This window comes from Drosophila gunungcola, unplaced genomic scaffold (genome assembly GCF_025200985.1).
Source record: "Drosophila gunungcola strain Sukarami unplaced genomic scaffold, Dgunungcola_SK_2 000072F, whole genome shotgun sequence".
Classification (NCBI taxonomy): Eukaryota; Metazoa; Arthropoda; class Insecta; order Diptera; family Drosophilidae; genus Drosophila; species Drosophila gunungcola.
In genome coordinates this window covers 438,126-462,266 of record NW_026453235.1, presented here as the reverse complement: position 1 = coordinate 462,266, position 24,141 = coordinate 438,126, and the positions used below count along the sequence as shown (strand labels likewise).

Genomic DNA, 24,141 nt, shown 5'->3' with positions numbered 1-24,141 from the left:
GAAAATCTATGCTTGTCAAATTAAAGCATTGCATTTACGCGAATTTATCTGTCATACATTCCTTACATCTTGTGCTGCAAGGTGTACAAGATGCCGATGCACCGTTTACATCCAGCAACATCGGGTTCACCCTCATTGCAGCACACACACACACACTGACACACTGCACTTGTGTGTATGCCAAAGAGCGAAAGAGAGGCGGAAAGAGAACTCGAACTCAAACCGCCGGAAGCTCGCCTTTCCTTGGATGCTGCGTCTCTGTTACCAACGCGGCGATAACAAGCCAACGAGAGAGCTAAAAAGGATTTGGCTGGCGTTTGCCTTTTTGGCCGCGTTTCGTCCGCTTTGTGCCGGCTCTTCTTCTCGTGGTTCTCGGTGCTCCGTTCTCCGTTCTCGATTCTCGGTTCTTGTGCCTTTTTATTCTTCCTCCCGGACGGACCGGACCGGACTGCTTTTTCCGCCGTGTTTTCTCCGATTTTTAGTTCGCATTTAGACATCGACGGCAACGGAGACTGAGACTGAGAAGCTGTGAAACGGAGCAACTGAGAGACTGAGACTGCCACTGCGACGGCGACGGCGGTGCCTCAGAATCGCTCGAATTCGTGGGTAAAAAGCAACGGCGTTGCTAAAGATGCTGTGCCAAGCAACGTTTCGTATACGTAACGTGGGCTGCGCGTGCTCGTGATAATGAGTGTGTTGCTACTGCTCATAACAACATATAAAAACGATGATGATGATGTTGCTGATGCAGATAATTACGTGACTAACAATGATGCTTATGTTGATGTTCGTACGTCATCAACAAGATGTGCAGGGTGGAATAACAAAACAACGGCCACATTGCGTATACGTAACGTGCACTCCTCGTGTTCGTGTTAATAAATAAATGCGGCACTTGTAGAACTACAAATAAAATTATTATAATGACAACAACCGGCAATTATGGTCGTGCTTTCTCCCATTTGATTGTTATTAAACAAATGCCGCGTGTGTGTAGAAAAAAATACAAAAGCCCAAATGTGAAACGTATATTTTTTATTTTTTTTTGTTGTTGTGTGTCAATTGTGTGCAAGAATGCAATATCAATTTTAACACAAGTGCAATTCGCGCCCCACCCCGAATAAAAAAAAATTGCACTCGCGTGCCGGCAACTGGCGACTGCGACGCCGACTGCGACGTTGACTGCGAGTGCCTGAAATGCCGCTGACCACAAATCTAATAAGCGTTGCATTCTTCCCCCAGTTAATTTTAATTGCAACTGATTTATGAACAACGAAATAATTTTTTTGTCGTCTTTTGGCCGCTTCAGAGTCTGCAACATTTTGTTTTGCCATTGCCTTTGCTCTTCTTCTTCTTCTTCGTCGCGTGTGTGGTTTTTCCTTTTGTTATTTTTTACCCCTCCATATATATTTCGTTGTCGTCTTCGGGCAGCGAGAAAAAGCTAAAGCCCCAAGCATCCGGCAGTTGGGAACTGAAAAGTGCTCTTCGGTGCAGGAGACAAAACGGTCGCTAAACAGCAACACCGTGGAAAATTCTCGGACGAAGTTTAGAGGAAACTATGTATTCTATTAGTTTACTCAAGGACATTTGAGAAATGGGAAAAAAAAATTGATTAGTCTTACATTTTTAAAAACTCTAATATTGGCAGCCTTTTGAAAGTAAATGGTTTGTTTTTAAAATTTGGTTGGATGCAAACTTTGGCAAGCAGAAGTTTTTATACTCTTGTTTATCAAAAATATAGTATGTTTTGTTTGACCACTTACGATCGGCTAGAATTAGTAAAACGTCAACAGAATAGATGTGTTCAAATTAATCAAAAAACAATTATTGTAGACTGAAAAAATTCGCAAGTTAATAGAAAACATCGAAACTTAACAAATTTGAAATTTAGTTCCTATGAAACAAGGATATATACGACGTTTAATTAGGTATTAAAATATGTGTAGTTCGTCCCACGATTCGATACTCAAGGTACAACAAAATTCATTTTTGACTGCTATAGGATGTACCTATTTACATACAAAGTTATCCTTTTTCTTATAAAAATAGCACAGAGGTAAATAAATAATTTTCAAGACAAAGGCAACAAATATTCGGGGATTCACCCTAAATAAAGAATGCTTTCGTCACTTTTGTCGCCTGATCGAAAATCTGTTTTGTTGCAATTGTCTTTTGCCTTTGGCTGCTGCTTTTGCTCTTGTTGTTGTTGCTTTTGCTGTTGTTGTTGCTGCCGCGCTGCAAGTCGCGCCTTGGTTTCTCTCTCGCTCTGCTTTCTCTTTCTCTCCCAGTTCTCTCTTTCTCTCTCTTTCTCTCTCTCCGGCCTCTCCCTGTCTCTCTCTGCCTGCCTGTTTTTGAGCAATGCGTTTCATCCAACTAAAAAACTGACAGAAAAATAAAAATATGAGGGAAAAAGCTAACGGCAAAAGCGCATTGCTGCTGCTGTCGTCATCGTTTTCGCTAATTTCTTATAAGAATTTTCTTGAACAATTTACTCACTGCTGTGTCTGGCTTTTTTTTTTTTGTATTAAAAGTCGTTGGCAGCCAGTTGAGCTGCTGTTGTTGTTGCTGCTGCTGGTATTGCTGCTGTTGCTGTTGCAATTCGCTTTGTTGCTGCTGTCTGACAGGAACTTTAGCTTCTTCTTCTTGCCATTTTGTTCTTGTTCTGTGTTCGTCGTCATCGTTTAACGGTCGCCGTTTGTTTGAGTGTGTCGGTGAAAGCGTACACTGCGAAAAAATCACAACACTTTAGCAGATGAGACACTCGCTAAAAGGCAGAAGGAAAAATTACATTTACATATGTATACATATGTATGCAATGAAACCATACGGGTTTGAAGGCTTTTTGAAGTCTGTGTAACAAATGCTGAAAAACGATTATCTTTGTTTTAGAATACACTTATTATAAGTGATTTCAAACCCTAATAGTTTCCCAAATAATTGAAAATATTTATTTCTCGAAATTATATGGAAGGCCATTCCTTTGGTCGGTTCAGTCTTGAAATTTAATCCAAAACTCTACACAGATCTTGTCACTTTTCACGGACTGGAACTTCCGATTTTAATTCTTTCACGAGACTAGACTCGACCTACAGCTCTGTTTTTACTGACTTAAATCGGTTGGGAATTTTAGTGCCGCTGAAGCTGTGTCGTTTTGATCCAGGGGTCAAGAAAACAACAAAAATAATTTGGCGATCTAAAAAAAGACCAATGAAATGGTTGTTGCCTTGCCTCGGTCTTATCAGTAACGAATTGGGCCACAAGGAAAAAACGAAAAATTGTTAGTGTATAGCAAATTTTGCCCAGAAATGTTTACCTATTCTGCCGGCTCTCACATATCCCTAAGCATTTTGTTCATTGTGCTTAGACGTGAGCAGCCCTGTTTTAATTTATGTATTTAATTTAAAATTGTCCAAGTCAGCGTGGAAATTAATCAGAATCTAAATTTGGTGTCAAATATATTTGATAAAACATTCGGTAACTCTATTCCTTTTCCCCCTCTCATTTCTCCCACTGTCCTTTTTGCCATTCTCCTTTCTTCAATTTTTTTTTCGTTCCACTTTAGTTCGGTCACTTACTTTAAGGTTGTTATCAGCTATCAAACAGCAGTGAGAAGATTTTGTGTGGGGAGTGGCTTTATAGAAGGGGACAAACAAGATCGTGTGAGAGGGAAAGAGAGGATTCCAGAGAGGGAGTCAGATAAAAGAGAGACATCAAAGTGGAAAATGTAAACAGATTTATTCAGAGGCAAACTCCGCTGCCACAATGCAGTCACCAGTGCATCCCAGACTCCCTTTTGTACGGTTTACCACCCCTGTCCTCCCTTCACCACCCTACGCTCGGCACTTTGTTGCCATGAATTTAGGCCACAAAAATGCCATCGTTGGCAATGTCCAAAAAGAAAAAACAGCAAAAAAGCATAAAACGAACGAACGCAAAAAATAAGAGCTCAAACACATGGAAGGAAACAGAAGAGGGGGGGATATGTGCAAGAGAAAAGCGGTGGATAAAGAATGCGAATGGGAATGCATATTGAGGATCCCCCTGCGCACCGTATACACTCTACACTCTACACCCTACACACCACACCACACCACACTCACCTTCGGGACATCAAAAACAGACGCGGCCAATGCTCGAAAAATAAATTCGAAAAATTGTGTTGCAAATAACTCAACGTGACACATGCATATACAGTGGCGGTCAAAACAAAAGTGGTAGGGGAATAAGAAAATGCATCATGAACTCAACTTTTTTTTTAATTTGTATTCATCTAGAGCTATTTTTACAATAAACGGAGAACGACTTTAAGAATAATTTTAAATTTAAATTATAATTTTCATAATTCTAATTTTGTATATTTTTATATGTAAATACCAAACCCATTTTTATTACTTATAAAATGCTAACATTTTTTATTTGAATTACTTTTATAAAAGTAGTCTTAATAAATATAAATACAACTATCACTATTATTTTAACCGAGGCTGTAAATATGTATAAGACAAGAAATACAAGAAGACTTGGGTCCAATTTTTCTATCCCTTTAAATGAAATTCACCTAGATATGTACATAAAGTAACTGTTTTCAACCTTTTTTTTTAGACCCCAGTTATTAACTATATTATATTTAAATCCTGTTGTTCGATGAAAAAAGCACTTTCAAACCCAAAGTTGCATATATACTTTGAATAGAATTTCTAAACATATGATAAAGTTTTGAAATCCTGTTAATTGACAAAATGTAATCAGAAATCGTTTTATTACAAACGTAAGACAAACTGCAGTTTCGAATGACCACAAAAGGCGTTACTCATTTAGATCTGTGAGTCAACACCTGAAGTCATACTAATAAAAATTGTGAGGAAATTAAGTATTTGTCATCGAAGTTTGTAAACCAACCCCCCCACAGGTGTGCAGTTGGGTTTTAGATCAGGTGTGGGTGCACAAGTAATCACTGCACACTATCACAATTATGCGATGAATGCACGTAGAGGGAGGCATCGATGGAAATCGAATTGAATTGCAATTCGCCACGCAGCAAACCGCAGCAATCTGCTGGCATTCAATATCCAGCACAAGGCCAAGCAGCGAAATCGAATTTCCATCGTCGCCCGGTGACAAGTCACCACCCACAAACAATTCAACTTCCATTCGCCACAGGATTCTGTCATCAATGTGTCAGATCCTGTGGAACATTGATGATAATGTTGGCCTCTCTTGGCTGCCGAACTTTCGGTTTCGGCTATGCGGCATCCTAGCTGCCGACCCTTGACCCACCACCGCCCACTCTGGACCACCGGACCACCGGCCCATGCCCCATGCCACATGCCCCAATTAGCTCCCATCGATTGATTGGGTGGCTCGAGCAGAGCTTTGTGGTGGCTGCTCGAACACAATTTCACTGCACACGCACATTCCAATTTTCGGGCCGACCATCGGTACCGGTATTTACATCTGGATTCGTGCTGGCACTTTGGGCGTCCTTGCCCTTCCACACCCGTTCTCCCACCATTTCCACCACCTGTTTGATTCTGTGTGCCAGTAATTTACGCTTCCATGCCTGTTGTCCTGCAATGTTTGGCCTCGCTGCAGAGGGGCAAGTTCATTGGATTAAAGAGAATCAAAAATGGTTTTAAATCGGCAAAATACTGTTACGACGGATATATCGCTCGTTTTCATCTAAAATATACCTGTATTTGGTTTAATTTGACCATCTAGCTGGTTGTAAACGGTGCATCAGTTTCCCTATGCAAATAAAAATTGTATGAAGTGTAATATGTAGTATGATTCACTTGCATTGATACATTTATTGTTTGTGGCCTATTTTCCCTTGTTTTCTTATGGTTCTCATTCGAAATCTAGAAAAAAAATGAACAAACTTAAAAAAAGCTTTCTGATACTCGTGGCATTTTTCTTTCTTATTTTTAAGTGTTATATGAACCTAATCGCATATCTTGCTGTTAATCACCGTCATAAAAACATTGCTCACCTGTAACAATTAACAAAGCTACAGCTTAGCAATAAACTATAAACAGTGTGTGTAGTTCCCCCAAAAAATCCCGATGGCATGGGCCACTCGAGGCATTACCAGTAGCGAACACAAACACAAACCGTCCTGCCTGGATTTTTTTTGGAGTCGTGAGGAAATTAGCAGGCCATTTGCGAGTGCCGCTAACATAATTGTCACTGTTTCCCTTAATTAGCATCCGCTTTTCGCACACGCGTAAACGAAAGCCAACGCAAAAACTCTTTGGCCAGGGAATACATAAGTGGAGCCACACAAGTGTAAAGCACAGGGGGGGAAAAACAAGGAAAATAGAAAAGGGGAAATTCGTCCGAAGCTCTGCCACAAATAGCAGCAGAAATTCCAAATCTGATTTGACACGCAAAGCCACAAAGTGAACAAAATCAACAATGGCATTAATAGCAGCCAAACAAAACGGAAAGGGGGGCGTGAAAAAAATCGGTGGGCGTGGCATTTGAAAGAAGAAGAATGCTGCTAGCCACTAAAATGGTTGGCGTGCACAAGCGTTTAGCGGCAGCCAGATTATGTTTGCGCCTATGCTAATGTTTTATGTTGCTCTGATGACGAGTCAATGTCATCAAGGGGGTGGTTGTGGGGTGGACAATTGTCATGGTCGGCAGGCAAACGGAATGGAATGGGAGAAAAAAAACGCGGGGAAATCCGAAAAGCATATAGGTTGACAATAACCATTATGTTGAAGAATATCTTGTATTCACTGAAATGTTATGATATTTTTATAAGTAGTCCAGGAAAACTCAGAACTTCAAACTATTTTTCTATATATTTAGTAACATTTACAAAAAAAAAGCATGTTTATCTGTGGCTCAGTGGCTATCGTCCGAATATCAAAGTTTTAACACTTTTGCTTCTCAGTGTAATATATTTTACGAATATGTAAAAACAGCATATTCTATACCTATTTATACCCTATAGTTTAAAATTCATGTAACAATAGTTTCTATGACAATTTTTGTTTTGGTGTATATACATATGTTACCATGTACAATGCTACACTTTAAATATGGTCAAAAACGCAGTACTCATTTAATATTTTTATACATCTGTATATATACATGTTTATTATGTGGCATTACCTTTTGTGGACCTGATCTAAAGAATTTTAAGTAATATATAATTTTGTAATAAACTTGTCATTCTGTGTGTAAATAATAATCGATTTTCTAAGGATTCCTAATAGGTCTTTGGCTTATTTTCGCAAGTTGAATCAAGTGTAAAAGTCACCCCCTGCTATTTTCAATTCAATATCCCAAAAGAGCTGCATATTGCCAACTTTGTAGTCGTCGCTGTCGTGGCCATTGTTTTGTTAACCGAATTGCCCTTGAGGGCTGACAAGCTGACTGGCTTATGGATTTGGCTTGCTGGCCAAAAAGGGTTGCCAGAAAATGTGCTGACTGCCTGTCCGCCACCTCTTTCCCACCCCAAAAAAGGAGCCTTGACATTTTAAAAAAACACATAGTTCACTGGATGGCCTTCTCCGTTTTTTTTTTGTTTTTGGTTTTTTTTTTTAGCAGTTGCCTGCCATTCTTTGTTCGCGTCCTTGCCGCTTATTTGCGTTTCCTTTGGCAGCAAAAGCCGTTAAATGCGCTTTTGCACTTTGCCTGCACCGCTCCGTACCGCCCCTTTTTGCCCCTTTCGCGCCCCTTTCGCGCCTATTTCGCGCCACCCCTGTTTATTCATCATGGCGTTCATTGTCTTGTTCTGCGCCAAAGTTGATTTGCAAGCGGATGGAGAAGGTCAAGGAGCAGAAAACACATGTGGATGGCACATGGAGCAGTTGGGCGTAAAGTGGGCGGCTTTTTTTTTTTTGTTGGTGTGTATCGCAAGTGGATGGCATACTAAACGCTAGACTTGAACACAGTTTTGAATACTTATAAAGAAAAAATCATTGGGATTTTATACGATTAAAACAAAGAGATTTTTATGGATTCGTTGCCTTGTTTGGTATCTTTTCGGTTAGCAAGCTTTAAATATAACAACCCTAAGCAACTTTGTGTGGATCAGAAGTTTTAAATATTTGTTGTTTTTTTGGGTAGTTTCGATAGCACCTAAGGATATTTGTGTAGTATTTAAAAACTCTTGGTAAAATCAACCAAATCAAGTTAAAATGCTACGACCGATACTTACTGTTTGAATTTATTGTAGAATATGTAATCAACAGTCAATTTTGCGTATTACCTTACATTTTACAGAAAACCAAAATGTGCAGTCCAACCGAGAAATTTTTTTTTTAAATACTAATAAACGTATGTGACCATTTTTGTGGTTAATATGGTAAAATGTATATCAACAAAATACAGTCCAATACAATTTTAGAGAAATTTACTGTAAATGTTCGTTGATTATACCAACAAAATGTTAAGTGTTTAACACCATTTAATCGACTACATCGTTCCCAGGTGATTCATATTTGTATATATGTATGTGTATATTGTTCTTAGAAATCCTTCAAAAAGCTAAACATTTGTGATTTCACAAATTACCACACTGTCGCACGAAAACTAACCTGTCTAAAATGTGTTTATTCCATGGCTCTGCCGTAGGAAGTGTAATTGAAGGCTTCCGTTTAATCGACAGGTCACTTGTGGCCATTATTGTGGCCATCATTAGAGTAATTATCGTCACTATCATGGACACAATCATCGTAATAGCTGTGCAACACCCAGTTAGAAGAGTCCCTCATCCGCCTCATCCTCCTGCGCCCCTAAACCGGAGGACCCCATAATGCCAGACTATTTCGCATCAGACCCACGGGCCATAGGCGTCGATAATTGTTCTATTAGGCAAATGAGCTCGGCCCAGGTAGCCAGGCTCTCATCCCGAGCCGCTGACGATGTTGTTGTTATGACGGCCACGCCCCCTGCGGACCAGTTGCAACTGCCGCCCGTCCGTCGCCCGTCGCCCTTCGATTTTCGCATTCATTTGTGTCAAGGTTGTCGAGTGGTCAACTGTTCAACTGATCAGAAGCAGCTGCCTGTCATCGACCGAAAAAACCCTTCGGATTCAGTTGGTATTTGTATATATTCCTATATATATATATTAACATACATGCATATATGCAAGTCTGAAGTTGATGGGCTGTAGTGTGTTATTGATAACGCTTATTTTGATGATGATTATGATGATGATGTTGCTAGTGCTTAAGGCAAGCTCAAGTGCAGTGCGGAACTTTAACATGCAAATTATGGTTTCGGTGATAAATAGGGTCCCTAAGCTTGTTCTTGGAAATTCGTATTTTGGTTCGAAACGTATTAGGTTCTCATTTAATGTTATTGTTAAAATAAAAATAAGCTAACTTTAACCCAGAGAAATCCTCGACCAACCCTTGTTGAGCTGGCATTTCTTTGTTGGAATATATTAAATATATAATAATATAATAAATACGAAATTTAAGAAACTGTGAATCATAGAACTAGCACCTGAAAGTAATCAACACAACATTTGTTGGTGAAAAGTTCATAGCAGAGTCAGTACCTCCTCATATCAAATGCATATGGGATGAATTTCAGGAAGGTAATCAATCAGTTTGTATTTATTTTTAGAGCGAAAGTTCATAAAAGCGAGAAGTATATCTTTGATCAGCAGGGTCAGACGTATGGATGCATATAACCATATGAGCATTGAAAGCTCGGGAGCTCTAATATTTAGAGAAGGAACCCAAGTTTTTTAATGGCTTAAAATGGAAAATAAAGGGGGTTTCAAATCGAAACATAATATTCATTAGGGAAAGCAATCGTTTCTTGATGAAATATACATGTTTGGAGGCTATCATGTTATTTCCGACTTCGATGGGCTCGTTTAATGGATCGGAGCTGTTTGCCGGCTGCACTATTGCGTTCCACCAGCGGTGGGTTCAATTCGCAACCTCAAGAACCCCAGAGAGCGAGAAGGAAAACCCTTTAAACCCTCTCCCTCTCGCTTGCTCGCTCCCTCGATCGTGGCTTTCGGTCTCATTTGCATGGTTGGGCGATTCGAACGCTGGACGCTTCGTTCCTGTTTGGACGACGTTCGTTCTCGGCGGTTCGTTCCGTTCTCACGTCCGTCGTGGTTGCCTCATCATCTGCTGCCGCTTCTTCGTTTTCCTCAACTGCTGCTGCTGCTGCTGCTGCTTCTTTCTCACTGCTCATTATAATTTTCCATCAATGTGCGGGTAAGCGTGACCGTTTTGACTTCATTATTCCCCCGCCGCAGTTCACTTCCCACCTCGACACTCAGAAAAAAATGCCAAAAAATGGAGAAAATCTGAATATTCGCGGCAAGGATTACTTGACTGATAAAATGGAATATGAAATTACCGGAAAATCAATTGATATAAATACCCAAAGCCAATTTACACAATTGGAAATTTTATCAGATTTTCATTTAGTTGTTAAACTGGCAATAGAGATAAACTTTAACGCCAAAGTGCTAATTTCGGGATCACGTTGACATTGTGAGTGTTGACATAGTGGTAACTCAAATGAATCGTAAATAGGTTGATCTCTCAGAAGTAAAAATACTACCGAGTAAGACACAGTTTCTTAGTTTTAAATAGCGATAACGTTTATTTCTCTAGTGTACGATCGACCCGCTCACCGCTGTTCTATCTTATCGCCCAGTTGTGTGGCCGTCATGTGTGTCCGTTTCCATTTCCGTTCCGTAAGTCCGTCCATCCGTCTCTATGGAGTGCCAAAAAAAATCTGGCGCTCTGTAAAAGTCGAAAGGTATCCCCTACCAACTTTTAGTCGGAGAAAGAGCCATATTACCGACAGAGAAAGACAGAGAGATAGAGAGAGGAGAAAGTAAAGGAAAGGGGAAGCGACAAACAAGTTTGCCAACAATGGACGGTCAAGAGCTTGATAAATTTGGCGCATCAACAAACACAAATGCATTGGGAAATAGAAAACAAATTAGACATCAGCCAGCACAGGCCATCCCTTTCACTCCGTCTCTGGCCATCTCTATATAGACATATATATATATATAGTGCCGTTTTAGCCACTCTCTTCTCTCCATTCACCAAAATCGAGGCGAGCGATTATTTTCTTCCCGAAAACTTTCTCCGCTGCGTCCGGCTTGGCCTGCCTGCCTGCCCTTAATGGGTTAAAATATAAATGAGCTTGAATTATATCAATCTGCAGATCAGATTCACCCACAGGCCAATCTTAAAAGGATTTCTTTTTCACTTTTTTGTGTAAAATGCAGATAAACGGTAGTATGGAAAAAACGTGATACAATGCAAAAATCAATAGTTTAATATTGTGAGTATTGATATATGTATAAGTAAAACCTTAAAAATGTGCCACGTAAATGTGGGCAAAAAAACTTAAGTAGACTTTGCACTGAAACTTAATATAAAAATGTTCGTAAACTTTTTTGGTCCACTGTATATGAAGCTAATAAAACAATTTATAACTTTTAAAAACTTTTGTTGCTTTTAAAGTGTATCAAATGTATTGATCGTCTTGGAATATCGATGCTGAATAAGAATTCTTAAATGTACTCTATACGGCCTCTAGCTGTTCTACGAATACATTATGAGTATTCTTTTTAGATTAATTTTGGATTATATTTTCTCTGGTACTCGGAGCTGCAGTTTCTGGCGTCTTTTTAAGCGGGTCTTTGCTGTGATTGATTAATTCCATGACTCATTTTCGGCCCTTTAAATGCGAGAACCCACAAAAACGAAAACCACACAAAACACAATTATAATTTTGGTTCGCACCAACAACTCCCTTCTGCCCCTACTTTCATATAGTTTTCGGCTTGTCACTTCTACGGTGGTTATCTTATCAGCTGGCTCTGCAAGTATTTGTGCAAAAAACAATGGCAAACCTAATTTTTTTTATAAAAAAATAGGTGTCCCGAATATAAGATGCCCTTGCCACAAAATCGATGCTTTTCGATGAGGGTCCTATGTGCGAAACTTCTTACGTGTTTGGGAGAGTTGTGAAAATATTAAAACATTAAACTATCAACAAAATGGCAGTTGTAAATCTTAAGCTTTTTCAGTTGGGACATGCTCCTGTTCTACACTTTTCTCGAGTTCTATGTACAGGGTATAAATTAATGCGAATATAAGCAACATTTATTTTTATCAGCTAGGGAAAATAGAAATCAATCCAAAAAACTTCGAAAAGAAACGTAGTAAAACAATTTTCGCATTTTAAAATGCTCGCAAAGTAAATTGAGATTAAAATGAGCTCAATTCACAATTGTTATCAGCAATTGCAGTGGTTTAAATATGGTTTATATGCTTTGATCACATTAACGAAAAAAAAAAAATATTAATCTTAATCGACACATAAAACAGTTGATTAATGGAATAATATTACCTCGATGACCAGTCAAATGATTTAATGATTCTATTTTAATATTCGAAAACAAATAAATGGCTTAATTTTATGAGAAAATATTGTTATTGAAATTGCAATTGCAATACAATTTTAATCTTCGCTTTGCTGTTTCTAGTGGCAATAGCCAAATTCAAATTTTTTCCCATCGAAAGAGCTCTCGATGCTGTGGAAACTGATGGCTTTCTCTTCAACACATTGTGGTCACTTTTCTCACCTCTTTTCCAGCGCCTTTCTGCGATTTACGATCCCTCAACATTCTTATCGGTCCGGTGTGGCTACCTCTTCATTCCCAAAAAGTTCAACCGGACTCGGTGCTTCTCTTGTTGCTAGTAATTGGCAAGGGTATATTGTAACCTCGGTTGATATGTGACTTGTCTTAAATTGGTTTTTGCATTTTGCAAAAAGCGTACATTTGGATCGGGAAACCACCTTTCCGCAGTTTAATGATTTCATTTTATTTTTAAATAGTAGAGAACTTAGATATCTCTTACTCAAATGCTAAGTTTAGATCGGTTGCATACACCTTCCGTATTGGTTTCAGTCTGACCATGTGTTATATGCACCTTGTCGCACAGCTCAAAAACCCTACTCTAAGCTTTTTTTTCAAATGTTTTTTTCTACACAGAAGTGCATGAAGGAGCTATTAATATTCATTATACTTTGAAGGATCGAAAATTCTTTCTGTTGCAAATCAATGGTTCAGAACAATATACCCTTTTAGTAAGCAAGTAAAAAAGTTTTAAAAATTGCCGTAATATTTGCGGATTACCATGGGTATGTGTTGGTCGGAAAACTCGACTTCTGGTATGTTCGAGTGTTTTGACTTTTCTTATATTTTTTTTAATGTACTCTCTCCCAAATGAGTGAGCGAACCGCAAGAGAGAGGGAGAGCGAGCGCACTTCGGGTCGCTTCGTGGCTTTTTCTGCCGACCAATCGGAGAGCAGCTTGGCCACTTCGTGAGCCCCTTCGTTTCGCTGTCGTTGCATAATGGCCAAAAGAGACGACGGACAACGACAAGTGCTGGCCCCAAACCACAGCCAAACTGGCCCAAAAGAAAAACCAGAGAAAAGCCCGAAAAATTCGGGCGCGGAATGTAAGAGCGTTTACAGCACACACACGGACACACACAGAGATGGGGCTATTTCAGTGATATTGGTGAGTGGTAGCGTTCGTGAGTGGTTCGGCTCTCTCTTCGGAACAGCGCTCAGCTGTTCGATTCGGCGGCCGAGCGCCAGTGCTGCGCTACCTTTCAAACCGCTTACAACGCGTTGACGCGTCGCGGACGCTAGAAACAAAAAAAAAAAAGTATTACGCACTGCGACGCCACAGCAGCCGAATTGAAACAACAACTGTGCATGTAAAGCTGTGTTTTTATTATTGCTTTTTTTTACGGTGTTTTGTGCTGTTTTTGCTTTCGTCGCAGACAACTAAAGTGGCAAAGTTTTCGCCACGGCATTGCTCATACGCCCCGTCTCTTGCAAATTTGCACACACACACGCGCGCGCATACAGGCAAACTTCTACATACAAGTGTACGCGCGCGTTTTGTGTTTTGAGTATTTTTTTTTTTTTTTTGTTTTTCTTTGCTGTTGGTGACATGCAAACACCAACAAAATAATAATAACAAATACAACGAAGGCGATAAGTGCGGCTTTTTCGCAAAAGTGGGCAACAAATGTGCATCAGCTGAGTGCAAATCAAAATCAAAACAAAAACGAAAACGAAAACAATCTGAAAAATAAATAAATCATTTATTATTAAAACATCGCCAAAGTAAGCTTCTCCACAAACACACACACACTCGCGCACACATAGACTGGCTCACACAGAGGCACACAAATACACCAGCACACACTCACACACAGATAGAGCAACAAGTTTGCGTGCCACAAAATTTCCATTCGGCAAATTTTTTGCGTTTCTGTTTCGTTTTTTGTTTGTTTTTATTTTCTTTTTTTTATTTAGACTGATAGTTGTTGACAACAAGGTAGCTTTATCTTGATGATTTTTTCTCGGAAATAAAATAAAAGTATTAGTATGGCGCCTCGGATCGGCAACATATTAACTGTTTCGTTTTTAATATTTGGTTTTTCACTGGATTATTCGAAATGTACTTAAACTTAAGATATCTTGAGGTTGTTAGAGCTCTAAAATATTCGTTTCTCCCTTTTTTTTTGGAACGAGCCCTGTTGTACACCTTTAACTGCTTAAATTAAAAAGAACTAAATTTGGAGAGTTCTAATGAGGCACTTATATTTTCTTTTTACAAAGTAAAAAAATTCATAAAAATGCTATACATAAATTCAAACGCTCCAAATTTGCTTAAATTGTATTTTAGATTATTTGTATTATGACAGTTATTCTTTTTGAACTAGGTTTTCTTTGCGCAGGGCTCAAGTCTACATTTAAATCTTTACAATTCATAAGAATACTTTGGATGCGATCAAGAAAAAATAAAGAAAGAAAAAACTAGCCCACCTTAACACAAACTAGATCAGTCCCACATATGTATGGTATATGGGTTAGTGGTTTAATTGAATGCGTGCAGTAATATAGCCGGCGATTCCGGTAATGAATTCAAGCAATAGTTTTTTTTCATAACAAAAATATGTGTGTTTATATATATTTGCAAAAACCACTAGTTAAACGCTGGCAGTCAAATGAAATTAGCTTTCCTTGATATACCATTTCCCAATAAATATTATTAATATTTATGCCAAAAGTTTGTAGGGATTTTGTTGGTAAATCTGTTCTCTATTTCTTTATTGCTTAAAATTTGTTAAATACCCAAGCTCTACTGACCATGTGTACTTCGATTGCAATTGTTTCCACCAATGCTGAATTTTTTTTTCATTGTTGACATACTCCGTGGCTTAATCCTCTATGTACCAGAGTCTTTATTTCTTGGATATATACAATGATTAATTCCGCACCATGTGGACGCTCGGTACAAACAGTTGGCATATATGCTTAGATCCTTGCCCACATCGTTCGCGGTCCTTGTCTTCTTTTTCCTTTTCCTTTTCTTTTTTTTTTAGCGCTAAGTACAAGAGTAAAGTATCGTCCTTCTGTTGATCATGTTGTTGTTGTTGTTGTTGTTATTGTTGTTGCAGCACACACCTTTGCACTTTAATTCCTGCCGTCTTATTTAGCATCTGCGCCGGGTGTTACTTAAAAAAAAGAAGAAGAAATAGCTGGAGGGGATGGGGAAGGACACGAGAGAGCGGGAATGGGAATGGGAATGGAAATGGGAATGGGCAAGGGTATAGGTATGGGTATGGGTATGGGTATGAGTATATGTGGACATGGGCAAGGGGAATCGAATCGACTAGCGGCGGCAGCGGTTTTAATGTCAATAAGAAGCGGCGGCTGTTGCCAGTCACTCACTCATGCGCCCCCTCTCGCTCTGGCACACTCACACATTGCGTGTGCACGCGGTCAGGACGTGCACACACTCACACTCACACTCACACACTTACCCAATTACACGTGAAGGAAGCAACAGTGCCGTCCCATATCCTTCAGCTTGTTTATCCTTGTTTTCTCTCGATTTCATGCTCGTTTCCCACTTGCCTCCACTTTAACCGGTCGCTCACTCGCTCTGTCTCTCTTTCTTACTGTCTCTCTGCGTCTAACCCGCTCCCCTACACTGAGAAAAAAAAACAAAAGCAATTTGTTTACCTACAGCGGGGGACAAAGTCTACGACTCATAAGCTTGCTGACTTATTTTTTAAATACAGCTCTTTTATTAGATTGGTAATTGTTTTTTAGGAAACCCGATACTTATCATTAGCTTCATGAAAATATCAACAAAATTTCAAATGTTGCTTTTATACTATTATGATTGATATTTCCATGAGCTTAAAAACTACTATTATTTTGACCGCAACTGTATGTTCATACGGTTAGTTCAATGCAAATCTATCACCTTTTGTTGGCTATTTGTTTAGTTCAATTAATAAATTTCCATGTACCATAAAATCCTTTTTGAAAAGATTTTTAAAAAATTTCAAAATTGATCAAGTTGTCTATCTATTACGGTTGTGGTTGCTAACGAAGGTATTTGGTCCTTATTAAGTTCAGTTTTAATTTAATTTTGGTAGCCATCGTTGTTAAGAAAACGCTACTTAATTGTCGTACACACGGGTACATAACATATAGTCCTTTTATGTAAGTATGTTTTGTTTTGAAGTTGCCTCAAGCTCATCAGCCACAAGTGTTGGATAAACAAAAGTCGATAACAACTCTATATTAGGTTTCAGGTTTCATCAGATCAGTGTTCGAAAAATATTTTCTCTGCATCGAATTGTACATTTTATGGTACATGTTTTTATTTAAACGAGGCCCACAAGTTTTTCTCTGCTATTCCTTTTTTCAACGTCTCTGGCTAAGTTTTGTTATTAGATAATTTTGGGATAGGGATGAGTATACGGTTAAGGGATTTCGTAGACGATTTATTAGTCATCTGAATGATGATTAAACTACATTCGCCCTGCTTTCTGGTATCATCAGTTTTATTGTAGGTTGGTAAATCTGAAGAAAGCTCAATTTACCTACCAAGATTAAAATCTTATCTCATCAAATGACTAAGGTGGTCACCAAAATAAGAAGTGGTTCGCAATTGCATTAATTAGTTCCTTAGTAGGTTCGGTTTCAACCGAATAATTGATTAATTATTTTTAATTTCTAACATAATAAAATTCGTCTACTGAATGACAGATTTTGCAGTTCGTATAGTTTCTTCATTCAAAGCTTTAGGGGATGTGCGCACCCCTTTTGAAGGCTCGCACACACACACACACTCGCACGTGCATCAGCTGGTTAAAATTCATAAACACACACCGACTTGTGGAACTTGTTCTGCCTGCCACGCAATTTGAAATGGCCTTGAACGGCATTTGATAGTTGCTTTCGGTGCCTTTTTTGGCACTGCCCTAGACCTGCATGCCATCTATGGGAACCCAATCCATACTATATATGTTTATGTGTATGGCATATACAGCTGGGGCTTATATACCTATATTGTCTTCGTGCAAAAGTATGTAACAAGTATAGGGATGTATCCTTGCTAAGCACCAGAAGCTAAGTCGAATTGCGTTTGAAAACAAAATCGGATTAGATTTGCAGCTTATTCCTATGAATATTACATATGTATTTCAAGCTAAAGACAACTTAATCGATATTTTTAAATAATGTTAAATGTTAAACATTTCAAATATTCACTTACATAAATTATTTTGTATTCATTGTTACAATTGAAAAAAGGGCAAAAATATGCATGTCTTATCTAACGAAATATGAATATGAAAATAAAGAAAAAGTGATCTTTGGGTTGCACTTCTATTATCTTGAACAGGGGTGTGCGTATGCTTTGGATTTTGTCCAAAATTTGCATTTTGCAGCCGCACAACAACAGTTGGAAGCGATTCAAGTCAAGTCCAAGTCAAGTTGAGTCGAGTGGAATTGATTCGATTGGCGACTCATAAATAAACATGAGTCGGGTAGATCGTTAAGCGAACATGCTTTCTGCACCGCCTCTCCTCCGCTCGAAACGCCCCCCCTCCCAATCCCCTTAAAATTCATACCCCATACACCATACACAATATTCCATATCCCATAAGGAATCGACATAACTGTGGCAATATTGTAAATGCAATTAACTGTTGTTCTCTGCCGCTGCTGCGCAATTGAATGTCGGGCATTGGATAACCAGAGGGTTTGGTGGAGCGGCTATATAGAGGGGCAGTTGGCACGCGTCAACTCTGTATACGGTAGAGCCATACGTTTCGGTTCTATTTGGGAACCAATCCACACTAGGGCGGCTTAATTTCGTTATTGCGTCTTGCGGGAAACGCATAGTGTTCATATTCAAAAATCCTGCTTTTTAGATAACAGGTGCGATTTATTGTATTTAAAAAATCCATATCCATGCATATCCGTCGTCTTCCTACTCTGGTAAAAAAACATAGTAAAACCTAATATTTTGTACTTAACTTAATATTATACGTTTTTGGAACGGATTTTAATATCTGAAAATTGAATTTAAAACTAAACCATATCGAACTTAAATAAAACGTATTTAAATGAAATATGAACTATTTTAAATGTAATATTTTCCACATTATAAAAATATTTTAATATTAAATATTAAATGCATTGTATTTAATATTATGATTTATTTTAAAATTTTGAATTCAATAGTCAGATATTTATTGTATATTTACTATCACATTTTTCACTTGTAGGGGTTTCGACGCATCGGTTGTTCAGTACCGCCAGTTTAACGAAATCCAATAATACGATTTATCATATGGTTGCTTTAAATGAGCTCTAAACAGATTTGTATCTGCATTTATTTATACCTTGAATAATTACATTAAATATTAACCACAAAATTGTTCAATTTGACTGTATTTTGTAGTGGATAATTCAGGTTGATTTCAATTCAAGTTATGAAGAATATAAAAATCAAACAAAAACTATTTGTTTTGCTACGAATGCATAATAGAAGTAACCGACTCTGCACAATGTGGCTAGCTAAAATATTTAACTAGTTTCTATGACTATCGATTTTGACCGAACTGCGTCGATATTAAACTGAATGTATATATGTATGTATGTTTGTTTGTTTCTGCCATTGGGTGTTTTTACTTGGCTGATCACTTTGATGAATACATACATATGTTCTATGGAAATTTCTTCCGATCATTTCTGCTTTATAGTCTGCCATTCTTTGCCCGCTTCTTCAGCTTTTTGTGCTAAAAGCGCCTACTCGCTTTTTATACGCCTACATTAACTATTTCCCCTCTTTGGTCTGGCTTTCGTTATCGTCACTTGGTGGAGCTGTTGTGTTTTATTTGTTGCTCCGGCTGGTTATGTGACCTTCGCATAGCAAAGCGTCGAAGTCGCCGTCGTCGTCGTCGTCAGTCAACAGCTTCACTTAATATAATAGTACTACAACGGGCATTCATTTCGCTTATTTCGCTGGCTATCCAAGTCCACGCTTTATCGCATAGTTTCGTGTATGTTAATTTGCCTGCACGCCCAGCCCTTCCGGACCCGGTACCACCCGCCTTCAAGTGATGATAGTTCAACTATGAACACTGGCGGCGCGAAAATAATGAACTCACTACTCACTCAGTCGAACACCAAAACTCCGAAACCGGAAGTCACCGAAACATATTTCTGCCTCTCCCGCCTAATTCTGGTTTTTTCTGTTTTCGCTTATCTGCATTTGAATTCTTGGCAGAAAGTAACACGCTTTGGATTGAAATGAAATATACATACATATGTATGTAAAATGAAAAAAACAAATTATTATATTAGAATTTTTAAGAACAAATTAAGCGGTATATAAACATAAATTTGATTATTTCGGTGTATTAAGTTAAATCTAGTAAAACAAATAATAGAATAGAAATAAGAACCTGAATGGGTTTTTCTCGTTAAAAAATTTCTTACTTACAGAGAATTCTTCATTTATCAGTTAGGCTGCTTTATGTCAAAGATTTTTTATGTACATACATAATTCTGCTGTTTCTTATCATAAGAAATTTTCTAGAAATTGAGCAATCTGACTTATCATGTTTTCAATTCCTTGGAAATATATATTTCTGTTTTAATGGGAAATATAATCCGATGTCAGTTGAAAGAACTATATATGTATGTATATTGTAGTTACATTGTTTTCAAAAACTAAAAAATGTCTAATTGCCGAAAATACTGCTGAAATTTAATTTGTAAATTTACATATTAAAATTCATTTATTCAAATTTTGAAAATTATAAACTTCCTAGAAAAGGTTATTTTGGTCGGTTAAACTTTCACGATGCAAACTCCCTTATCTTATAAACACGTGTATGTTTGTTATTCTCAAATTGACACTCAAAACAACAGCTAAGCTAATAACAACACAAAATAACATTAAAAATGTCACAATACAATGAAAAGTAAAACTGAACAGACTATGGAAAATTAAAATGTGAATGTATTGCGGATTCAGTAGGTCTAAAACAATTACAAATTCTTTCTTGGTTTGGAAAAACGTTTTTATTTTGTGGTCAGTTAGTTGGTCAACTGAGTAAAGTGTTGGGAGAAAACGTAAACTATACGAAGGGTATTTCCCATTTCCCAAGCCAAAAATCCGAAGAGATTTCAAGTGAACAGTGCGGAGCGAAATCGAGGGGATCTTCTTATGTCCGAATTGTGTGGCAGAAACATTCCAATTCGGTCCCGATTCACATAAATTTGCAAATCAGATTTCATCCGTCGTCTCTCTGTGCATATCTGTGTATTTGAATTGTGTGTCTGTATGTCTGGCCATTATGCAAAAATGCTAATTTAAATGTGTTAATTTGATTGGCAGAGGTCCGACAGCTGACGACGCGATTTTTCGTTCGGCTCCGCGTTTTTTTTTGAGTGTTTTTTTCTTCGACGTTGAGGTTTTTATTCTCCCCCCCCCTCTTTATTTTGTATCTGGATAGTTTTCAAAAATTAATGGTAAAAACTAGGCAACCGAGCTAATGAATAAATATAAAGTCATAAAACAATAAGCAACAACAATAATCTAAACGAGATAACTAAACACGCACACAAAAGTTGCGATAAAACGCGAGCGCTTTATTTCAAGCTGGTAGTGTTTTACATTATTTTTTTGTTTTTGCATACACACTTACCATAAAATTGCCAAATTGTTAAAGAAAACCAACTTTAACCAAACGAAAATTTTAAGCAAACAAATAAAAAACAAACTGAAAAACATGTTGAAAACGCGGGCGCGTTTTTAGGAACGCCCAAAAAAGATTGAAAATGTTTAGGCGAGAAGATAGTTGTGTGAGTATTTTGATCTCAATGATGTTCGTCTTCTCTATTTCTGTGTGTTATTGGTTGCCATTGCTGTTGTTCCTATTGTTGTCGTTGTTAAATAATTTTATATTCTCGATGTTTATTATTGTTGTTAATCTAAATGTGTCTTTCGACTTAAACTTCATTCTTTAGGACTTATCTAATTAATATAATAGTTTCACAATTCATCCAGGCAAATGCACTCATACATTTTATTTTCATTTCTGTCTACTGTGTATTCAAAAATTTACTCGTATTAAATGCCTAAAAATCGCACAAGGTTGATTTACAGTGCTTTCACCGATCGCACTTTCGGTCATGAGAAAAGAACCATGTGCTTGATAAACTCAAAGTAGGTGGTAATTTTGCAGTTTAAAATCTACTTTTTGCTTACCATTAAGATGTGAAAACGGTACTCAATTTTGGCTAGCCGTCAAAAATAGGTTTTTGAAAATCGTATTCCATTATACGGTTGCTTTACTAATTTAAAATTTTTTGTTTTAGCTTATAAACATATCTATTTTGTTATTCATATTTTTGTAAGCTCAGTTTTATGTCGGAATTTCACTAGATCTTGGTAGCTCGTTCTACGCTAACATTTAATTTTAAATTATATTGTACTTGTACGGAAAATTTAAAAATCATTATATTATTAGTTGACCTAAGTTGGTTGGCCGAACTTGCGCTTTGAAATGAAATATGCAACAACCGACGAGAACATATCTGCCACAAAAATAGTTTAACTGTAATTTGCTCAATCATGGGTCCATTATTTTATTTTATAAAGTAGTGTAATGAATGGTGACACGCCCACTTGTCTCCGTTTGTCAATTTGGAGGACATAGGAATAGGATGTCAATTGCGGTCCTGCAGAGCCGGGTGTTTTTTTTTTTTTTTTTTTTTGGTTGTCCCTTTCTTGGACTGCTTCGAGGGCCCCTAAGAAAAGGTAACTTCTACATATCGATGCTGCTGGTGGCAAACAGCTGACTCTCTTCTTAGCCCCCTTGCCCTTGCCTCACCTGTCTGTGGTTTGTGGCAGGTGCCAAAACAAAACCGCAAAATATTGCTTCTTTTCTGCTCGTCTGACTGCCGGCGGTTGGCGGATGGCGGTTGGCGTACCTTTTACCTGACTTTACCTGTTGGCCTGGCCGGCAGTTGAGCGCAATTTAATTGAATTTTATTTCAGTTTTTCGAGCGGCATTAGGGTAACGCCCCTTTCCTTATCTCTCGCCAACAATTTCAATATTTTCGCTGCGGCCTTCTTCCTTTTCTCACCTGCTGTTCTCGGTCCGTTTTCAGCTGTTAATTCAAAGTAAATTATGTATTTAGCATAATTACAATATTTGACTTTTACTCTTGACTGCACGCCATACAAAGGGAATGTCGGCGGCAGAAGCAGCCGGAGCAAGGAACTGAAACTGGGCCCTGTCTTCAGCTGCCCGTTGTGAAGGGCTCTTCCCTCTTCCGTTTATTTCCTTTCCTTTCATTTGTCTTTGCTGGCCAATGCTAACTTAACTTACTATTTATGCATTCTCCTGATTAATGTTCAAGTTGCTGGCTTAAGATCTTAATCGATTGCATCGTTGCTTCTTGGCATTGCCACATGTGGCAAGAATGTCACTTAATAACTAAATCGAACATGAACCAAAAATTTACTAAATTTATTAGTTTGTTGTCACAAAAAAATTGAGTCATGCCTTATTTCATCATAGAATATATCGCAGTAATAGTTTTACGATTGTTCATGAAATTTAGTTTCTTGATCACCATCAGAGGTCGATTCGATCCGAATTAAGAGTTTCAGAACCACCCAATATAAAATACCTGCCTCAGATATATGTATATATATATATATATATATATATATATATATATATATATATTATTTTAGAAAGTAGCCATATATGCTTCTTTTAGATACAAATTGTTGCTCACGACTAGTAGCAATTTATTTCGTAGCAAAGCGAAAAAGTCGATTCAATTAGCTGAAGTCGACTATATTCTAATTTCTAAAATTCGCCCACCTCCAGTTTTAAATATATGGGAACTTTTAAATAGTTCCAAAACATTCAAAAATCGTTTGACCGCGAATATAAACACAAAAAAAAAACTGTTAAAAATAAATGCCTATTTTTGCCAACCTTAGTTCATGCGACTATACTTCCAAATAAAAAATAAATAAAATAAAAAGAACTTTTTGACAGAAATATTACTTTATTTGCTTGATTCGGAATCGGAATTGGGCTTCCTGGCACGAGGCATCGACTGGTTCCCAGGAGGTTCTCACAATTCTCTGATTCTAGCAGTGCTGACATTCGTCAGTTAAAGGATGCTACAATGATAGCCTTCTGGTTTACATTCTGGTTTACATTCTGGTTTACATTCTGGTTTACATTTGCGATTTCTTGCACTGGACTTCGGCTTGGCACCCTTCTCCTTCTTCCCGGGCCTGGAGCATTTTGGCTTGCTCATGTCGTTCTTGGGCTTGAGCTTGAGATTGGGCTTGGACTTGGTTTTGGAGTTGGGCTTGGGCTTCAACACAGCCTTGCGTTTCGAGGTCCTCTTCTTGGCTGCCACATTCGTCTTCCTGGCTGGCACTTTAGCGCACTGATGAACCCTCTTCTCGGGTTCGCATTCATCGCCAATGTTGGCGAAGGTAAATGGTCTTAAATCCATTTCTTCTGTACAACTTCGCAATGACACCCCAGACATGGTTTTATCGTAAAACGAAATTTTGTTTATAAATATAAAAAAGCGAAAAAAAAGTTACTTATAATTTTTTTCAAGTTAGTGAAAAGTGTGTGTGCTTCGTGCGAGACTACGATACGAACTGAATGTATGTTGCCCTGAGCAGAGCAAAGTGAAATTTGGGTTTGATTGAAGAGTCACAGATTGCTATGTCCTTGTTTTTTATTGGTA

At 37.9% G+C, this 24,141-nt stretch overlaps 1 protein-coding gene across 9 annotated transcripts in view; it reads left to right on the top strand.

The window, feature by feature from the left end:
- The window catches only part of LOC128264537 (uncharacterized), a 51,001-nt gene that overhangs the window by 10,593 nt on the left and 16,267 nt on the right, over positions 1–24,141 (top strand). Inside the window, exon 1 of one of the 9 annotated variants that reach the window (XM_053000064.1) lies at positions 13,622–13,736. The exons of 6 other annotated variants lie outside the window; for them this stretch is intronic. The gene's annotated coding sequence lies outside the window, so the exon portion shown is untranslated. 2 more of the 9 variants (XM_053000066.1, XM_053000065.1) reach the window with 2 other exon arrangements.